Consider the following 22,778-nt stretch of genomic DNA (forward strand, 5'->3'; position numbering starts at 1 on the left):
CATTACAACCAATGTCTAATTTAGTTTTAGATACTATTAATTTAAAAAAATTAATGAGTTCTATGGCTTGTTTTATTACACAACATTAGCCTTTGTAAAAAATTTAGCTTGAAACACTTTTCTAATATAATCATTTTCTAATATAAACTCTATGGGCTATGAAACCCACCTCAAACAATCTTATGTCAAGCAGTAGTCACATCGGTTTTCACTTGATGGTATACTTGGTCAGTCAAAATTAGTATTTGTGCAAGGCAGTCCAAAAAGTCTTCTTCCTAATTTTTGCTAATTTTTAAGAAGTTATGTCAACCCACTTTTTAATAATTTTAATTATGTCTCATTCCCAACAAATTGTTTCATATATGTATAACTTTTAACTATTTGATGCGTAGTTGTGATTTGATAGACCAATATAATATAATCTATATATATTTATATATTATATATATATATATATATATATTAATTAGTGTTTAGGATATATATGCATTATCAGTATATCACGATGCCGAGCATATATATCACAAATCAAATTGGCCACATGTCAAAACATTGCGTCGATACTATTCCCAAAAATATTCGATTACACTCTCGTAATTCTATTATTGAATTTACTAATTGTGAATACCATAACAAATGCATTTAATTAAACTTCATATGATTAAGTTGGCTCATGATTGCTATTTGAAACGTACGACAAACAATATATTATAATCAATTGATTTAATATTCGGAATATTATATTACGAATTTATAGGATATTTGAATACCGCACAAATAACTGATGGCGTGTTTTCAAAGAATCCTTATATGACCGATAATAATTAATTAAATTATGATGGCAATCACATACATCATTCGAAAACTGTTTTCCATTCATGTGAATTGTTGATAAATACGTGTAATCAGATCGGCATATATAGAATATGTATAGAATTCCTATGCTGATTTAAAAATAAAATAAATTTAATAATAGCAGTTAATTAAATAAAATATTAAATGGTTCATTAAAAAGCACAACATTCAAAATGCTAACTAGTGATGTATGGCATCGTGCCTTACTGCAAATTGCAGGAACTTCACGTACCAGAACTAAATATTCGAGGAAAATAAATAAGTAATAAATAAATATCGATTAAGATCAATAACTGCTGTTTTTAGCATCCTAAATAGATAATTATAATCACTATATATTCTAGTGTTCACAGTAACCATCTTGTCGCTCGAAAACTTGAAAAAACAAGAGGTGCCGAAAAAATTCATCTCTGAGTATATATTTTGTGGAAAATGATTTATTAAGTAAAACGTTTACAAAATGGGAACTAGAAAAAATCTGGAATAAAAGAACGGATACAGCGCCGGGATTAAATAATATTCAATATTCAATGTTAAGAAACCTTCCAGAGAAAGGTAGACAAATATTACTAAAGATAATTAATAAATATTGGAAGAGGCCTGATTTAATTGATGACTGGCATATTAATAAAGTGATTTTATTAAGAAAACCAAATATAAATAGAAATGAAATAGATGCCTATAGACCAATAACTTTAAGCTCGTGCATAGCCAAGATAAAAGATAGATTGATAAAGAGGAGGCTAGAATGGTGGTTGGAACATAATAAATTATTCCCAAGAACTCAATTTGGTTTCAGAAGAAAACATAGTACAATGGATAATTTAAGTATATTTATTAGTGACATATATTTGGCATTTTCTAAAAATACATATGTTGTAGCACTATTTAGTGATATAAAGGGAGCTTATGACAATGTAATACCTAATATTTTAATGGATATATTATTAAAGTTAGGTTTGCCATTAATTTTTGTACGAAGTATAATTTATAATGTTTTCCAAAGAAAAAATAGTTTAGAGATGAATGATAGAAAATATGAAAGATACTTATACAAAGGACTTCCGCAAGGGGGTATACTAAGTCCTTTATTATATGCTTTATATACTTATGACTTAGAAAAAATTTAGGTACCTGGAACAAAGATCTTACAATATGCTGATGATGTTGTGATTTATGTAGAAAGGAAAACATTAAAAGATGCTTTGGAGATTATGACAAACAATATTGATTTATACAATTTATGGTTGAGCAAAAATGGTTTAACATTATCAGAAGAAAAAAGTATGATTGGTATATTCACTAGACATAATAAAAGAAATTTCCCAACAAGCATTCAAACACAAAAATTATAATATAAAAGTTCAAGAAATAAATAAATTTTAGGAATTTATCTAGATCAAAAGTTGGCATTCAAGACACATATAGAAAGTATTAAAAAAAAACAGAAAAAAGTATAAATATATAAGAATGTTAAATAAAAATGGAATGGTATACATCCAAGTTCAGCATCAAACCTATATAGAGTATTAATTCGAAAATTAGATTATGGCTCTTGGATATTTAGTAAACAGTGGAAAAATTCAAAGATAGACAAGCTTCAATATCGATGTCTTAGAATAGGTATAGGAGCAAGAAGTCAACGCCAACAAATGTATTATTATTGGGAAAGTGGAGAAATGTCATTAGAATAAAGACGAAAGCTCTTATGTGATAATATATTTGAAAAAACATAATAAATAATGAATCTGTGGCTGAATTACAAACTGATGGAAATATGGAGATGTATAGACAGGACAGCACATATTGGATAAACAAAAAGTACAGACATTCTAAGCAGTTTTTCAATTTTTAAAGGATTATAGGAAATTTAACGTAGTCCATGGAGTTCATCCATATTATGAAAATTGTATTATAATAAAAAAACGATTGAGTCAAAAAGAGTATAAAAAGTGGATAGAACACGATGGACCTAATAGTATAATTTATATACGGATGGGTCGAGAAATAATGTTTCACATAGAGTTGGATGTGCAATATGGATTGAAAAGGAAAAATACCCATATGTTATAAACTCCCGGAGTTATTTCTATTTATTCAGCAGAATTAATAGCTATTCGTGAAGCTGTTAGAATAGCTGAAATGAATAAGTATAAAAAAACTATGATTTTAACAGATAGTTTAAGTTGTTTAAATAATTAGAGAAGTCATGAATACAATAGAATTTGAAGAAAAAAATAATTTTGAAATATTGAATGATATAGAGATAATTACAGGGATTGGAAATAACATAAATATTGGATGGGTACAAGGTCATATAGGTGTGGAAGGAAACGAAAGGCTGATGAACTGGCAAAAACAGCAAGTGTAAGCGGACAAGAATATAATAAATGCTTATATGGTGACATAATTAAGAAAATTAAAATTAAATCAGAGGAGAGATGGAAAGAAGTATGGAGAGAAACATCGCAAAGAAAAGGAAGGCATTACAATTATATAATGACTGTTTATCGTTTAAACCATGTTTGAAGAGTTTAAAAATGAAGAAAGAAGTTATTGTCACCATCAGTAGGATAAGAACCAAACACGGAAGCTATGCGAAACACTTGCATAGAATAAAAGTGATAAATCAGATAAATGTGAATGTGGAGAGGAAGAGTACTCTGAAACATATAATTCTGGAATGTAAAGAATATGAGGAAAACAGAAAAAGAATGTTAAATTATATATATAGAATTTAGATATTATCAAGCCGTTTAACTTAGATCTATTAATTGTAATAAGAATAGCTATAGAGTAATATATGAATTTTTAGTTAGATCAAAAATTAAAATATAAATATGTATATTTAAAATTATATAGAAAATATTTAAGTTAAAATGTATGTTATATGGTTAATTGTATAATAAGAGAAAGCCAATAAAAAAAAAAAAAAAAAAAGATATAGTTTGTTACGATTAGATTATTAACGCATTTGAAATACATACATTTTCAAACTAAATTGTAATTTTAAAATTGATATTTGAAGTATAAAACTTTGTATATTTTTTAAAATTTTGAAAAAAAAATGTCAATTTTGAAATTTAGTAAACTTAAAAAATTAATAATCTTGGTACGGCACCCGAGAGAATTGTAACAAAATAGTATTATTTTTTTAAAATTATTATCAAATATCTGAAAGTTTGGCGTGCATACGTATAATAATCATTTTGATCGCCAAATATCATTTTTCTTAATTTTCCTCTGTAGACCTGTCCTACCAAAAATTATCATCAATTCTTCACTTCGTCAATACAAGTTAAATGTTTCTTGAAACATTTAAATCGGGTACTTTGTTCTTTCAAAAACTGAATTATCGTCTTTGGCACTTTTTGCCCCGTATATTCGAAACGGCTCGACCTGTCTTCATCAATAACTAATCAGCACGCCTTCTCGTCAATGGAAAACGTGCGCCTGAAATCGTGGACAAAAATTGTATCCAAACATACACACATACCACACACACACACATACACACAAACATACATCCATTTTTTTTGAGGTGTATGCCAAAATGTTCAGAATTCTTCAAAACGTGAAGATATGCAAAAAATTTTAGATTTTTTTGCGATTACTATAACTTCTCCATCGAAAGTGAAAATGAAAAAATAAAATTTATTATTCAACAAGTATAATTTCTTGAAAATATGTTTTGTTCTTGCATTAGTTAATGCAAGTTAGTTTATAATTAAGTTTTAATAAACGAAGATCCAGTAAAATAGGGACGGAAAATCAAAAATTTGGGTAGAGTAAAATCTTAGAAAACTAAACTTTTATAAACATGTTAAACATTGAAGCTAATTTGTTGTAAACAGAGAAAATATCCAAGCATTTGATATTAAGAAATATATTCTTATTTGATATAAGAAAGGCATTTGGAAACTCACTGCATCATTTCGATACAGTTTCAAAGTGGTCTATTATTTGATTTTTATGTTTTGAGATTAATATAAATTTTGATCCAATTAATATTAATCTCAGCAACTTTCCATTGTTGTTAAGGGCAATTTTGACTATTATTTCACTAAACAATTTTACTAACAGAAAGAACGGCATTATATCACGAATTTTTGCTTCATGCCATTATTCATTAATTTCTGCGAAAATTGCACAAATCCATAAACTTGAGATAGTGAGATTTTTGCGTAAACTTTTACACAAAGCACGTGTTTTCTAATTTCAAAGAAATGGTTTGGCCGATCATCACGCAAACCTAATCGCGGCTCCTCGAGTTTCTTAAATTTCTGAAATCGATAAGTTAATATTATATTGATTTCGTGGCAAAGTCGATTATTTACACATGTTGGAAAATTTAAGCGCTCAACGTGCCACTTGCGCTTAGTTTTAATATCTTTTTATTTTCAGCTAAAAATTATAAAACAACATCGAATGATTACAGCAATAACTAACTAATTTATAAATGCTTATTTATTATAATAATTTAATTTAGATAATATATTATTAATAATAATAGCTGGTTAAATTTTATTGATGCCCCGAAAAGCTATCACATATAAACATATTTTCTACAAAAATGCTACTTATATTTTCAAGGCAAAAGCTTTGAACCAGGCTAAAAAATCTTGAACCTCATCTCCATGAAATCTGGAAGCTTTTTTTATCTATTCACTGTAAAGCCCACATATAATGCATAATACTATTGATGAAATACTATTTCAAATTTTGTATGGTTCGCATTTTTTTGACTAAATATAATAGATTGGTCTAGATTGTTTGGTTTTGGCATATTTCACCATGTTAATTTTTCATATTGTTCAACTTTTTTTTTCAAATTTAGCTCGCAATTAGTATAGATTGCATAAAGGTGAAATACATGCACGTTCTGCATCACATTGTTTTTGCGCGCAATTCAGGTCGATTGACACTGTCATTATTATTTATATAAGCGATAAAGCACGAAAAGCTTTTGGGAAATTCGGGATTGATGGACAAGCTATCGTCGATAATGTGCTTTTGTTAAATTTCCGTATCCCCTTTATATTGTTATTATTCATGAACGTCGAATATCGGGCGACATTATTCGAAACATCCGTGACGCGTGACGAGTGTTTAATTTTTCGGCTATGCGCTCCTATCATTTGATGAACTCGATGACTAATGGCGGGCTGTTTGTGCACGAAATTAGGCAGATACAATGACAAAGAGAATTATTAAGTGATATCAGAAATTGTTTATCTATATACATATTATTTTCTTGTCAGGATAATTACATAATCGCAACAACAGTAATAGAGTTTATTAGATATTGCAGGAAATGTGATCGCTTATATATCATATTTCATAAATATCTTGAAAAGTAAAACATCTTACTAAAATTTTATTGATTTTTTTAGCTCCATTACGAGAAGTATGGTTTATATACTGCATTCTGATAGAGTAAAGCGTGGCTTAAAGGTCAGCGGATAAAAATTTCCACGACCAATATCTTAAAAACAAGCAATGTTAAATTTTGATTTAACAATATTATATGCAAGTTGGAATAAAAGATGTATAACCACCAATCATCTTGATTCTTACCACATCGCTAAATGGAGTTTAATCGGCAATGTTTGTAAATTCATAACGAAAGTATTTTATTCCGTTGTTAGTTTTTCGGTAGTGAGCACTGTTGTTTAGTTTATGACACCTTAATATATTTTTTGGTCTACGTAATTTAATTATTCTGTAAGATATATTTTTACGTTTGTTTTTTTAACAGTTATTTTAACTTATATAAAAGCTTACATATGGGTGTGGTAAAAAGGACTATCTGAGCTTTTATTCTGGCAAAGGTGAAAACAGTACTATTCCTCAATATATAATATTTATACAACTTCCATAAAAGCTGCCCTGTGAGTGGAGTGAAATGGACCATCTGAGCTTTTATCCTGGCAAAGGTGTAAACAATACTGTACTACAATATATAATATTTATATAACTTCCATAAAAGCTGCCCTGTGAGTGGGGCAATATCTGAGCTTTTATCCTGTCAAAGGTGTAAACAATATTGTACTACAATATATAATATTTATATAACTTCCATAAAAGCTGCCCTGTGAGTGAGGTGAAATGGACCATCTGAGCTTTTACTTTGGCAAAGGTGTAAATAATACTTTACTACAATATATAATATTTATATAACTTCTATAAAAGCTGCAATGTGGGTGGGGGAAAAGAACCAGTAAACAATACTATACTACAATATATAATATTTATATAACTTTTATAAAAGCTGCCATGTGAGTCGGGTGAAAAGGACCATCTGAGCTTTTACCCTGGCAAAGGTAAAAACAATACTATACTACAATATATAATATATATAACTTCTATAAAAGCCTCAATGTGAGTGGGGCAAAATGACCATCTGAGCTTTTATCATGGAAAAGGTGTAAACAATACTATAATACAATATATAATTTCTATTGATGGTGAGCCGTGCTGATTAGTTTTCAAGTCTAACCGTATCGGAGACGCGTTTTTGAAAGAAAAGTGAAGACAGTGTGAAACAACGATTACTTTCCGGAAAAGCCAAACATTTTTTGATTCCAAAATATAAAAAAAATCGAAAATTATTCAAAAATAAGTTTTAGATTTAGCTAAAGTTCTAAAACTCACTAATCATATAAGCAGTTCAGTTATGTAATTCCTATAAGATGACTTTCTTATATGATGATTATTCTTATAAGTCTTCTGTTTCAAAAATGCTTCTAAATTACTCTTGTTATTATTATTTTTATATGATTATTATAGTTAATATACTTATTAATTAGTTAATGAAAAACTTATATTTTAAAAATACTTAAAAAATTGTGAGACAAAATATTTCTTTCATTAAAATATCTAAAAATTTGAAAAGAAAATACTTGTATCGTAAAAACACTTATCAATTTGTTTGAAAAAAAAGATCATAATTATAATATAAGAAACTTATAAATTTGTTAAAATATCATAAAATAACCTAAACTTCGTTAAACAAAATAATTATATTGTAAAGCTTATTAAAATACTTATTAAATTGTTTTAAAATACTTGCAACAAACAAGCTAGTTATATTTAAAAATAACTAAAATTAAATAAATATAAATATGTTTATAGTAAATAAATCAAATAATATATGAATAAGTAATAAAATAGTTAATAGTTAATTAAATTATATTAAATCTGCAAAATATTGACTTGAGCCTTATTATAATATCATTACATTGAGACCTTGTAAAATAAATAAATAAATAAAAATAAATGAATATGAAAAAAATTCTTTCGTTCTAACTCCGCTTGATCAGGCTTTGTTTATTTACTGTTAAACATGTGAACATATATTAAAACAGTAGTCTAATTCATAAGATCTTATATTTTATAAAATACGAATAATTAAAGTTACAGTATTTATAACAATATATTTCGAAACATTTAATATTTTTTGAACATTTCATTACGATACTGAAAGTTTTAGCAATTGGTTTTATAATTAGGGTACAATGCCATACACACCACTAGTTATTATTGTAATAAAAATATGTAATTGATCGTTTAAAATTCACAAAACAACTAGGTTCCAATTTTCCAAATTTAACAACTTCGATTATTAACGGTTTGTTCTTACAATTAGTTACTACAATTAGTCGTTGCCAGAATTCTAATCATCGTGCACAAATGAAAGATATTAGATAATGCTTGGCTGGCTCTTTCGAACGTGTGCAGTCGTAGACGTAGTCTGCAAGTCGCTACGGCAGCTACGTCTGTGCTGTGCAGTGCTACGCGCAGACTACGTTCGGACTGCAGCTACGGCAGCTACGGCGAGTGCTTAAATTATTCCGCCAGATGCTTTGTTTGTTTTATCCTTAACTGCTTAATGCACTCTGCTATGGCTGACAATTTCAACATCGGTTCTACATATGTTGAACAACGCGGTTCATTCCAAAGGGCAAACGGTCACAGGAAAACTGTGAACATCGGATTGTGTACAGAATAAAATATATGTCGTTCGTAAATATATTATTATTCAGCTTCTGTCCCTATGATCCCTGTTTTGTAAAGCAAAATGCAATGCAAAATTCTTTTAATTTTGCTTGAGTGCCATTTTCAGGAATTCATTCTGAACATGTTTTCTTTTAAACATCTACTTTCGTATATCTTACAAAAAGCAATAAGCTATTAAAATTTATTGTAATACAGAATGAAACTAATGGTGCTAGGCATCGTGCCTTGAGTTAGGATGCTAAAATTTCCTAATGGTGGTGGTCCTAATATTGTTGTTGTTAAGTAGTAGGTAATTTAGAAAATGGTTAAACTAAAATAGACTTGATCCTGGTAGTCTTATAAACTAATCAAATTAAATTATACATATAAGTTTTAAACATTTTTTTTAAATTACAATATTTATTACAACTATTGAATAATTCACATCTAACAATAATGATAAATAATAACATAAATAAACATAAAATAATCTTCTAATCTTATCTAGTATAAAACCTACGACTATGCCTACAACTGTAATAAAATATTCAAAAAAAAATTAAATGTTCTCAAATATATTATTATAAATTCTGTAAGCCTAATTGTTCGTATTTTATAGACAGTATAGAAGAGCTTAAATTGATGACGTTTATATAAGATTACATGAAACGTGAGTAAACAAAACTCATTCAAGCGGGGTTAACTCATATTTCTGAGAATAATATAAACTGAATTGTAAAGTTAAAATTGTTAATTTGAAGTATATAAGTGAACTTTAGAATCTTAGCTAGAATTTTTTTTGTAAATTAAAAAAAAAAATGAAATTTTGAAATAAAAAAATGCTGTTTCCAAAAACTAATCATTTCATCAACATTGTCAACACAAGCAAAATATTATTTGAATCATTTAAATATAATGCATCGTTTTCTCAAAACATTCATTACGGTCCAAATCTCCGAAATGGCTGCGCCTGTCGTTGCCAAAATCTAATCAGCACGTCTTATCGTCATTACGAATTGAATGCTTTTTGAATTATTTGAATCTGATGCTCAGTTCTCTTAAAAACCTAATCTCTATTTTCTGCACTCTTTGTTTAGTACCTACCCATCAATTTAAGTAAGTTTCAGAAATAGATTTCTTTCATTATGTTATATTTATATATTGCATCTAAGTTCATACTGGCTACTGAAAGATGAATATGAATATAGCTTTATTTCAATAATAGCAAATAATATATGTCGTTAGAACACTTGTGAATCTGCAATTTTTATTTAATCAAGTAGATTGCAATGTTGAATGCACCTAAATCATGTTGAATGAAATTTTCAAAAAAAAAAGATTGCAAGCGTTCTTTTCGAAGCCGAGCATGGTTTATTTATAATATACTGAACACTTGTAACTCTTTGATTTCTGTTTAATTAAGGTTTCAATGTGGAACTCACCTAATTCGTGTTTCATATCGATTTAGCTAATTGTAAGTTTTAGGAATAAGGATCTATTATTATTGTTTTTATCATATATACATGCACTACACATACGCACATTAATTTTTTCTAAGATATGCCAAAATGTTCAGAAACCTTCAAAATGTAAAGATATCCAAAAATATTCATTTTCAATTTTTGACCGATTACTATAACTTACTCTACAAGATGTTAATAAAAAAGACAGAAATTCATGACACAATTTATGGTTAACGTGTCTTATTAGAGCTGTGGTAATTTTCGTGTTCTCCAAAATATTTTCTCTGTGAAAACATTATATATTTCATATTTAATAATTAAACAAATGCTTTCATTTGCTGTTTCAATAACTTACAAACTACGTCGGCATTTAATAGACGGCAAATCAAAGAGTTGTCCCCTATATATTGTGATTACTTTCAGTATTACAATTTCTGTAGCAAAGGAGGAATTTTATATTGAGTCTGCAATACTGGGTTAGGCTATTTTTACTTGAAAACATATTATTCTTCTTATTTTCAAATCGAAATCGATGCCATTACTGCTTAACATCAGACTGCTTGAAGCGGCTTGAACAGAAACTGGAACTTCTGTTCTCTCCTCTTCATTTAGTTTTTATCGCTCTAAAAACTTGTCTGCGGCACAACATCATAATTGATAGCAAATATGTAAAAATCATACCTAATTGGCTACACTATCATACTACTACTTCTTGCGAAAGCTTCGTAAAAGCGACTTCTAAGCCAATTGGCTTCACTTAGGTGACGACCAAAAACGTTGATTTTGATATTTGGAAAATTTCTTTACCGTTATTGAGTTAAATAATATCATTTGTCCTAGATGCCTCAATAAAGGCTTGGAGCATCTGATTTTTCTATTTTTTTATTATTTTCTTTTATTTGAACAGCGATCAGAACTTATGGGTTCTATGAGCTGTTGTGATGATATCTTACAAACTACGTTTGTTTTATTATAGATGGCAACCCAAACAGTTGTCGCATCTTCATGTTCTGAATTTTTATTATTACATTTATTGTAATAGTGATGCATTTATTTGATGCAGTGATGCTGTATTAGGGATGTTTTCACTTAGAAACATATTGCCATCTATATTTCCAAGTAGAGTTTGTTGTCACTGCTGCCTGACAACATGTTGCTCAAAGTGTATAGCATCTAATAACATGGTTTTTTTTATAATACGATATCATCTGATCGGTAACAGAATGCAAGATTCTATCCCTATGGAATGGCTGCGGTTATCTGCCGCTGGACGATTCGGTTGTGTACATGCATTTCATTCAATGCACCATTTGGCTAGTTAGTGCGTTTCCGTTGTATTATCCGGATGTGCGATAGTCGCCATATGCAAAATCATTCGGCGCGTTCATACGGCGACCGAGCGTCGAATTGTCATTCCGCTACGTTACATGCGTCCAATTGTAATGTGGATATACACGTAATAATCAGAGAGGCAACGAACTTTTGAATTTGATATAAATATATTTTAAAAGTTGCTGAATTGTTGTCATCGTTAAATAACACTTCTGCATTTATATATAGGTGACCATACGTCCCGGGTTACCATGGACAGTTTTGCTTTTCCACCTTGCGTCCCGGATGTTCCTAGAAGCGATATTGGTCCTGAATTCAGGGTATTGTTGAAAGGTTTGTGTTTTCAATATATACTAATTTTAAATATATTACAACTAGAACTTAAATGACTTGAAATAGACACACTGATTTCAATAAAATTCGGCAGAGTTATTATTAACGTCCCGTAGAGTAAATTATTGTAATGGGCCGAAAATCGAAATTGATTTTTTTACATTTCTCGACGATTTGAAGGTTACTGAACATTTTGGCATACATCAGAAAAAATGGATGTGTGTGTGTATGTGTGTGTGTGTATGTATGTATGGATACAAATTTCCAGTCACGTTTTCGGGCGCACGGATTAACCGATTTGAATGACCACGATGTAGCATTCCATTCATTTTGCCATTCTATATTAGTTCTTTGCAACACTTTATTTAAAAAAATATTGTTAATAAATTATTATTTATTTAACTCCGACCCATGCTCTGCAACCCTTTTTGCTAATTTATCTGCTGTGATTCATTTCTTAAAATCCCAGAGAGTGCCTTGACCCAAAATAATTCCATATTATTTCGCCTTCTACTAGACTAGCAATATTATTCAGAATTTCATAATACAAACAGGGTTATTTATTAATAAATGGTGCAGAATTTTATATAATTCTTGATACTGAAAAATAATATAGTGAAGAATATATAAAAAATGTAATATTCAGTAATTCGGGTGAACATTTTTATTTATTTAAAAATACTGATTTGTATTATGTTTTCGCCACAATGACATTAGATGGCAAAGTACATTTGCCAGACAATACTAAATTTTTCGCAATTTCAAAAGAAGCAGTTGTGTATATAGGCGCTAATATTTTGACATAATAGGCTTTATTTATTATTCCGTGTGATGTTCGTTTCGTATGTTTGGTGATTCTTAATGTACTTTTCGAGGGTTATGTATTTTTATATCATTAAATCTTCTTATTAATTGCAACCAGTGTTCATTATTGTGCTTTAAAGTCAATTCCTTCCTCAGTATCCAATTCCAAATGCACTGAGAGTTCCGAGCTTCAAGCAGCAATACGACTGGGCCGCCTTCAAACTAAATAACTTCAATTGTTTTCATAATATATTTGATTTTCCAAATTCTTGAAATAGCTAATGCTAATAAATCGAAAATGAAATTTTTTGCATATCTTTACTTGTAAGATCTACTGAACATGTTGACATACCTTATATAGATTTATATGTATGTTTTAGGATATCTATGTTTATATAGATAAAATTTTTTGTCCACAATGTCGGAGGCACGGATCAACCGATTTGAATGATTCAAAGAACATTCAATTCCTATTGAGTTGAAGTTGTTTTTGGCAAAGACCGGCCCATTCGTTGTAGATAAACCGGACAAAAAGTGCAGAAGATGGTAATCCTTGCGAGAACAGAGCATCCGATTAGATTGCTTCGAAAAACATTCAATTCGTGTTGACGGACAGACGTGCTGATTTATTTTTGGCAAAGGTAGTTCCACCCACTACGGAAGTACAGAGCGCAAAGTGCTAAAGTATCAGTATTCGAGAACACGGAGAATCTGAGTTTAATGATTATACTTTTGTAAGAAGAATTCATTACATTTTGGCGAAAGCAAGTTCAGCGGTTTTGGAGATTCAAATTTTGTGCAAAAATTTACGTTGGCTGATCAAATATGATTTCTACAAATCGTTATTACCGATTTATATTGCTCTGGTATATAAACAGAATTGGTTATTACTCATTGGAGTGAATCTTTATCGATATAATAATTATCACAATAATTTGAAATGTGTATTTGAAACTGTGTATGTGTGTGAGTGAATATGCTCTTAGGATTGTACTGTATTCTGATTGCTATTGAAAATGAAATAACAAAAATTCATTCGATTTAGTTGTAAATAGATACACAGGTAGACAAGAAGACGAGAATATAGATAAATAAAAAAAGTTCTAAATGAGAAATGTAGACAGGAGATCAGGTTGTCTGTTATAATTGGTGAACAGGTAGGCAGTAAATATGTGGACAGATGGACCAGTAACTTGATAAACGGCACAACTGGTAAACAAGTTGGTTACTAGATAGATAAACATATAGACAAGTATACAGGTAAACGGACGAACGGACAAGTAAACAATAAGCAGGCGAAAGCGAAAGACAGCAGATTTATGAACTTGTAATGACGAGATCTTCATCACATTTTACCAAAATTACCACTATTATTTTTTAATTAACGACTATAATAAACAGATCCCTACATTCAATCAGAAAAAGTGTATAGTTTTAAAACATACACATGTAGATGCAATAATTATATCAGTTTCATTTCTCAATATTTTCAGATTGAGAATTCAATAACTTCTAACTAAAAACTTCATATATAGTAAATTAGAAATACTTACAGTACATGGAAATATAAGTTCTTGTTTAATGTCGTTGTCTCCTGGCCGATGAATAAGCGAAATGTGTGCTATAAAATATATATTGATGAAACATTACGACGGTACCAAAGCTATACATATTTGGCAAATGTGTCAATATGCAGAGTACGATATGAGATTTGATCAAGTTTAGTATGTGATAACAAACAGCAATTATGAAATGCCAAGCCCATATACTACAGGTATATTAATTGCATCGATCAAATAATCCTTGCAGAAATAGGTTTTTGAAACAAATTATAACCTTCCTGATGATGAATTTTTTAAAATCATTATCTATATATTTTTTCATATTTACGATACCTTTGCACAACATTATATAATATTAATATAATATTTATACTTTATGGGTGTTCTATGGTGTGATGGTAAAGCTCACAAACTCGCGTGGACGGGGTTGCGAGTTTGAACCCCACTCTGAAAAACCTGATTTCACTTGAAAATATAGATCAAAAATATGTTTCCAATTTACAATAGTCAATCGCAATGAGAAATCTTTCACACTATTTTTTCCAGAGTTGGAGTTTTAACTCACGGACTTGCCCTAGGGCAGTACTGCCCATTATTTATACTTTAGCAATCAGAAACAAATATAATTATGCACAAAATATAATTCTTTGTTAATTTTCAAAATACTAAATTTTAGCACAAAACTGGAAGCGAGTGGCCCTTGGACTTGCAAAAAATTTACGATGTGTGTAATTAAACTGCTTAATAAATTAAGAGTCGAATCTGAGATTTAGCAGCTTCTAAATTTGTGACAATATTATTATGCAATTTAGACATTTAGATTAATTATCATAATTGAACCATTTTTGTAGCCCTTTAATATTTTAGCTTGTTCATTAAAATAATTTTGAGCTATGAAGCAGTTTTTGAATTAACTTTCAAAATCTTAACTTAACAATGTTCAAAATCTATTCTATATTGAATTTATTAGCTAATTATAGAGAACTACTGATCGGCTCACAAAATCACACAATTCTAGCTCATATAAATGTTCATTAAATTTTTCTTAAGTTCTTAAGATTAGTTCAGCCTTTCGTAAGAATAAGTATATAAAAGGCCAAATTTTGGCTCAAATGCACATACGCGCACTGTTTCCAATTTTGTTTGTCAAAATTCTTAGAATGACTTGAAACGTCGAAAAACGTAAAATTAGCAAAAAGCTAATTTGAAACCCATTACAGAAAGTATTTTGTTCACATGTAGTGTAGCTACCAATATATATCTGAGCAAATAATTCATTCAAATACAATTACTTTTTTGACTCTTTAAAAGCAATGCGGACTATAGATCATGTTAATGTAGAACAACTTGAAACATAGTACAATTAGAAATAATCAAATTTTATCATTTGCATAAACATAGTTTGTTAAAGAACTATTCTTTTATTATAAATTCAGTTACGTTTCCTTATAGATTATTAATCTCCATATCACCGTGCGCATGCATGCTCATACACGCGTCCATGTATATGGAAACTTGGCAAAGTCTCGGAAAGCAATCGAATGTTGATTATTTTTAATATATTCCATTTTCTGAAGATCAAAACCGTGATATTCAGCTAGTACCGGGTAGATATAGCTTCAAACAAGAAAGTTACATACAGCGATATGTAGTATCAACTACCCTTCCTTGCCACTTTGCATGCGATACGCGTGCGATTATAAGACACGTATTCAATATACCCTCACCAGGAAAATAGTATAAGGGCGGCAGGCACATTTTTCCATTAACATTCAGCTATTGTAACTAACTGAATACATTAATGTTATGCATTAAAATAAATAATATGAATACATCACGATCACAGTGCTACGTAAGCTCTCCGTACATATGAAATATTTATTTTGAATTCCTGATCCTGTGTCGATCTAAACTTATATAAATGTGAAACCAACAGCGGCAACAAATAAGAAGTCTAGTATGTGATGATACGTCATTTATGTCTTTTATTAACTTTTCGTAGGGTAAGTTATTGTAATCGTCCAAATATCGAAATTGAAAATTTTTACATTTCTTCACGTTTTGAAAGTTTCTGAACATTTTGGCCTACCTCAGAAAAAATGGATGTGTGTGTGTATGAATGTATGTATGGATACAATTTTTTGTCCACGTTTTCAGGCGCACGTATCAACCGATTTGACAGGTTCAAAAAATATTCGATTTCTATAGACAGGGAGATGTGCTGATTAGTTTTTGGCAAAGGCAGGTTTAGCCTTTACGGAGATACGGAACAAAGAGTGCGGAAAATACAAATCGAGTTTTTGAGAGAACAGAGTGTCCGATTTGAATGATCTAACAAACATTAAATTTGTAATGATTGGGAGAACAGGTGATTAGTTTTTGGCAAAGGAAGATCCAGCCATTTCAAAAATACAGAGCTAACTGTGCAAAAAATGGCAGGTTTTGAGAGAACTAAGCGTTCGATTTGAATATTCAAAGAACTTTCTGCTTGCTTTAACAAAATAATTGATTTTGAAAAAAAAAATTGTTTAAATTTTTTTTAATTTGTTTTTTTTTTTTTGTATATCGAAAATAATTTAGATTTTAATTTTAATTCAGATTAAAGTGCTAATATATATAAATAAATAATTTTAACTTTGCAATTCAGTTTATTTAATTCTTATAAATATTAGAAAATGTTACAATATTTATAATACTTTATTTGAAAACATTTTATATTTCTCGAACATTTCGTTACGGTATGGAAAGTTCAAGCAATTTGCCTTAAGGCACGATGCCGTATACCACTAGTTTTATATTATATTCATAAATTTTGTTTAAATTATTATGTTGTGTTGTAAAATATTATATATTTCTGAAAATAAAAATTGTTATAAAATATTTTGGGTGGTAAGAACATACCGAGATCATAATTTTGAAACAAATCTGTTTACAAATAAATTGCTTGGTCTTTTTTGGAACATTAGCACATGCACCGGTGGATCTTTTGGTCTGTTTTTTTTTTTTGCAATTGTTTCTTGCATACTTGAAGTAAAAGTTAAAAGCCAATTACATTTGAAAGCTTTTATTTTTTTGGCCCTGTAATTCTTGCGAAATATTACTATGTCATTTGATCCATTTTAGAAGTATGTCCGAAATCGATAATTATTCAAAATTCATTCAAACAGGTGATTATTGTGATAAAATTAATTTAAATGACCAAGTAATGGAATAAGTTAATTGATTTTAATTGAAATAATTACAAATGTCAATAAATTTCGAAAAAACGTTAGAAAAACGCCATCTAAATAAACTTTTTAATTGACGAAATACGTTCGAACTAATTACTGCGACAATGACACTCAACATCTGACATGATGGTTATTATTGCTTTCTTCATGTTATACAGTTTCGGAAACATTAATAAAACTATCAAATTTTCAAATAAGGCCACTATGTCATTTTGTCCATATATATGTTCGTACCACATTTTTGTATTTCCCCTATATTTTAAATTACAGCCAACATTTATTTGAATTTCAAGTGATTGAAGTAGGTAATACACATAGCGTGAAATTGAATGTCAGATTACCAAAATAAGCATTTACTGTATTTTTACGAATCCGAGAACAATAAAACAAAATAATTATTTTTTCGTATTCATTATATGGGCGTCAAATCTTGTTTGGGCTGTTGTGAGAGGATCATAAAAAATATGAAACATTTTCCCCGCACGGGAATATCAAATATAGCGCTTATTCACGTATAGGTACCGGCGTGTGCGATAAAAACGCATACGGGTGGCGTGAAAATTGGAATCGTAAAAATCTCGCGTCAAGATGAAAATAAAAATGCCGTCGGATCTAGGCTGCGAGGAGGTTCCGTTCCTTGCTATGATATCGAGGCGTGGGCGATAAACAGAACGGCCTAAAACCAGGGTGGAACAACCTTTTTCCAAGCGAATCACTATTATATTTTACACGTAAATTAATTCAAATATTAAAATTTGCATTATAATCTTTATTGACCATTTTTATACCAAATTGCCGCTACAGCATACTTCATTTATTCACATTTATATCATATTTTATTCAGAGACTAGTATTAAATGAATTAATTTTAAATATTTTTAATAACTTTTCAATATATTAGGCTTTAGTGTTTCAAGTACAATTTTTAGGTTTATTACAATATCAACTTTTTGCAGAAGGCGGATTCGATACAAGTAGGGGACGCTGGGTGCGGTTGTGCCAAGGTACGGTAGTGACAATCGTCATAACAGCAAATGTGTACTGATTTTGAGATATGATCCAAAAAGAGATATAGTATGATTATTTAATCAATTTTCCATTAATGCTTTCAGTCAGCACCTTACATTAACATAATCTGTGAATAGATAGCATTTAAAAAGTCATAAGTTAATTATAAGTGTTATTTGTATACAGATAGATTACTTTGTTAGATATTTTGCTGTATTTGTAAGACATCACATATAATTAGTAACAAATAGTTATTTATAATATGAAGGGGATGGTACCACTGTATTTATTGAAGTCAAAATTCATATATTCAAAAATATCATAAAAACTGTTGACTTATAGTAAATTAATCAAAACGTTGTGGAATTTATGTTTGCTTAGTTGACGTATCTGTAAAGGTAATATATTGAACAGTTGAATACCAAATCCATCAATTGAATTAAAAGTAGTATTAAGTTTAAAAGTCGATACTTCGATAGTTCTATTCCTTGTGACGTAGTGGGAATTAGACATGGAAAATCAAAGTACTGGGGATTATTTTTTATAAAGATAAGTGTAATAATTAGGAATATGATAGGAACGGTAAGAATGTTATACTTCTGAAAAATATTTCTTCAACTTGATATAAGCTCAACATTAGTAGTTAATTACCAACAATTAGTTTTTGAGTGTATAATCCAGCTCGATCATAACGATGATTTTTTTCCAAAAGTGTGCCTTGGGTTCGGTTGTAATAAATTTGTTAGGTGCGGTAATGACAAGTTTTTTTTGACTAAAACGCTGAACAATTTTAATATGTAAATGAAAAATCTGGGTAAAGAAAAAGCAATACGAGAAAAGAAAGATTATATCTGGCATGTGGAAACTCTTAAGTAAGGATAGCGTAAAATAGATAAAATGCCCAGAATCATGCGGTTTTTTGTACCATGTAAAATCGCATGTGATAGTCACTATTACATTTGTCGTTTGAATGATGACTAACTAGATCTCATTTTAAAAAAGAAATTTGTAAAAACACTAGTCGTGATGGTGACTCATTAATTATAAGAAAAGTGATGTCATAGTCAAATAATTTTATAATATGTCCATTTTAGTATTACTATTATTTCAGGAGTTAACTGATTTTTCAAGGAACAAACTGATTACATTTTAGATAGTTATAATTCGTAGATAATGCCATCAACATTTTTATTAAACCTACTGCGCTTTTTTAAAACTATCGGATTCTAAATTATTATCAATTTTCAATCGTCCAAAAATCGAAAATGAAAATTTTGCATACCTTCAGGTTTTGAAGGTTTCTGAAAATTTTTTGCTAACTTTAGAAAAAAATGAATGTGCATGTGTGTTTTGTGTGTCCGCAATTTCTTGTCTACGTTTACTGACGCAACATTCGATTCCTATAGAAAGGGAGATGTTCTGACTAGTTTTTGGCAGAAGCAGGTTCAACCGTTTCGGAGATATGGAACTAAATGTGCATTTTTGGAGATAACTGAGTATTCGATTTGAAACATTTAAACAAAATTTCTGTTTGTGTTGACGAAACAATTGCTTTTGGCTATTTGTAAATAGAAATTATAAATAGAAATTTTGATACATATATAAACGTTATCTTACAATTCATAAACTATTTTATATTATCTATAAAATAAGAATAAAAGAAGTTACAGTGTTTATAATAATCTATTTGAAAACATTTAATTTTTCTCGAATATTTTCGTTACGGTACGAGAAGTTCCAGTAGTTTGCCTTAAGGCACTATGTCGTGCACTACAAATATTTCTTTTTGCTCTTTTCCTGAATATTATTTCGTCAATGTTGCCAATCTCCTTTATGAGAATCTAAGACGACAAGCGTCTGAGGCAATCTTCACGCGCCCTACAAACGACGCGTTTACTACTATTCTTTCGTTATCTTCCTCACGATGCCGAAAGAAAAAAATCCCTAGCTTCAACAAAGTCAAACTATGGGTGAAAATGTGTGCATAAAAAATAACAAAAAAGATCTAAACGGGCGGTACGTGCAAGCAGATTTATCAAAAATAATAAAATAGGATACATGTACGAGGTGCGATTTGCAAATGATCACCTAGAATATGTGGAAAATCAATACAATCTAAAAACTTCTAAAAATATATCATTAGGTATTTTGATACAAAGTAAGAATCTATAGATTTCATCATTATTTTTAACTTCCCGTAGGGTAAGTTATAGTAATCGCAAAAAATCGAAAATGAAATTTTTTGCATATTTTTACGTTTCAACGGTTTCTGAACATTTTGGAATACTTTAGAAAAAATGGATACATGTGTATCGATACATTCTGGTGCGGGAAATTCCAACAAATTGCCTTGCACTACTAGTTTGACCTTATGTCATCCTTTAGAAATATTGCATTTACGTATGCTGTGGTGGTATGTATGAATGGAAAAAACTCTGAAGAGAATGGCTGAAGCGATTCTGATGAAAAGCTATGCCTGTCTACTTTGGGCCAAAAATAAATATTCAAATTATCGAATTTGAATATTTGGTAATTTGATTTTATGCAGTTAATATAAGTACCGTAGCATTAAATATGAAATCATAAAAGTGTCATAATGTCAATTATTGGAGATTTACCCAATTTTATCAAAAACTATTCATAATCTGAATAGGAACTTGGGATTCCATTTATGAATATAAGAACGCCGAATAATTTTCCACACCTCGTTATCATTTATAGTTTATGTTAGTTCATGGGATTGTTACTAATGCACATGGCTTTGCTAGATTGAATTATTAATTTGTTTTCAAATAAATTATAATTTTTAATCAAAAAAAGCCCAAATTCTAAAAAAACCTCTATTTCCAGGGAGAATCCTTCAGAAAATGAAACATTTTTCTTACATTTGCATATCTTATATTGATCGGAATTCAATTTGTTTTAAATAAAATGATTTGAATTTTATGTTTATGTTAATGTTATTTTAATTCAATGTTAAAACATTATTTTCTAAAAATAATAACATGTTTTAATGTCACTTACAATTATAAATTATACTATCATGTGACATTAAACATTATTTTCTAAAAATAATTATTTTTAGAAAATAATTATTTTCTAAAAATAATTATTTTTAGAAAATAATGTTTAATGTCACATGATAGTATAATTTATAATTGTAAGTGACATTAAAACATTGTTATTATTTTTAGAAAATAGAATAGAATAGATAAATTAGAAAAACATTAATGTTTTTATGTAACTTACAATTATAAATTATACTATAAGTTCTTGTCTTTAGTACAAATTATTTATTAAATAATATGGTGTCTTGGTATAAACAAGTTATAAATAAACAAGTTAAATCAAATCAACTTGTCTAAATAAAAATGATACTTATATCAGATATCCAATTATTATTTAAAATTTTTGACTGATGACAATTCTTTGTTTATACATAATTCATTCGTACATAATTTTAAAATTTTAATATTTGTTTCATTTTTTACGCTGATGATTGACTTCACAGAGGAAATGTAAATCTTCTCCATCGAACATCTCAATCATAGTAAGGGTAAAATATCTTAAGCGAACAATATAATATAAAGAACCCCCTGTCTGTTGGTATCAAAAAATGTAGAAACGACCTATTTATCATTAAAACAAAAACTTATATACAAAAGGTTTCAAATCTCATATATAACTAATATAGTTACACAATATTTTGAATCAACTTATAAGCATTCTAATAATTTTTTTTGTATTTTATTTGATATATTCTATGCTTAAATTTTCAATCTGAATTGATTTTTTCATAATGTATGTTAACTTTTCATAACTCATAACTCATTCAAGCAATTTTTGGTTAATCTTTTATAATTGTTAATATATTTCTTTTTTTTTCATTCTGAAGATGAACATTTATTTTTTTTTATTCATCAGGCCTTACTCTGAGCACATATCCATTTTTTAAATATTGGCTTACATATTATAAATCTACGTTTACAAAGTCAAAATTTGTGGTTTTACTTTCGTAATTATTACTAATATAATATTTCAAGTATAATTATTATAGAGAAAATATTATTTCCTTGTTCGCATAGTATTATAATTGCTTATTTTCAAAATTAGTGATGATATTAGAAACAAATGATAAGATTTAGGTAAAAAAGAAATCGCTATCACAAATGATACGTAATATTAATTAAAAC

General features: G+C 28.9%; 1 pseudogene; it reads left to right on the forward strand.

Annotated features, from left to right (window-relative positions):
• The first annotated feature begins 1,670 nt into the window (after positions 1-1,670).
• LOC113387416 overlaps positions 1,671-22,778 on the forward strand; it is a 108,799-nt pseudogene continuing 87,691 nt past the window's right edge.

This window comes from Ctenocephalides felis, unplaced genomic scaffold, assembly GCF_003426905.1.
Source record: "Ctenocephalides felis isolate EL2017-DRISC unplaced genomic scaffold, ASM342690v1 CF-g0.4_SCAFFOLD_00845, whole genome shotgun sequence".
NCBI classification, from domain to species: Eukaryota; Metazoa; Arthropoda; class Insecta; order Siphonaptera; family Pulicidae; genus Ctenocephalides; species Ctenocephalides felis.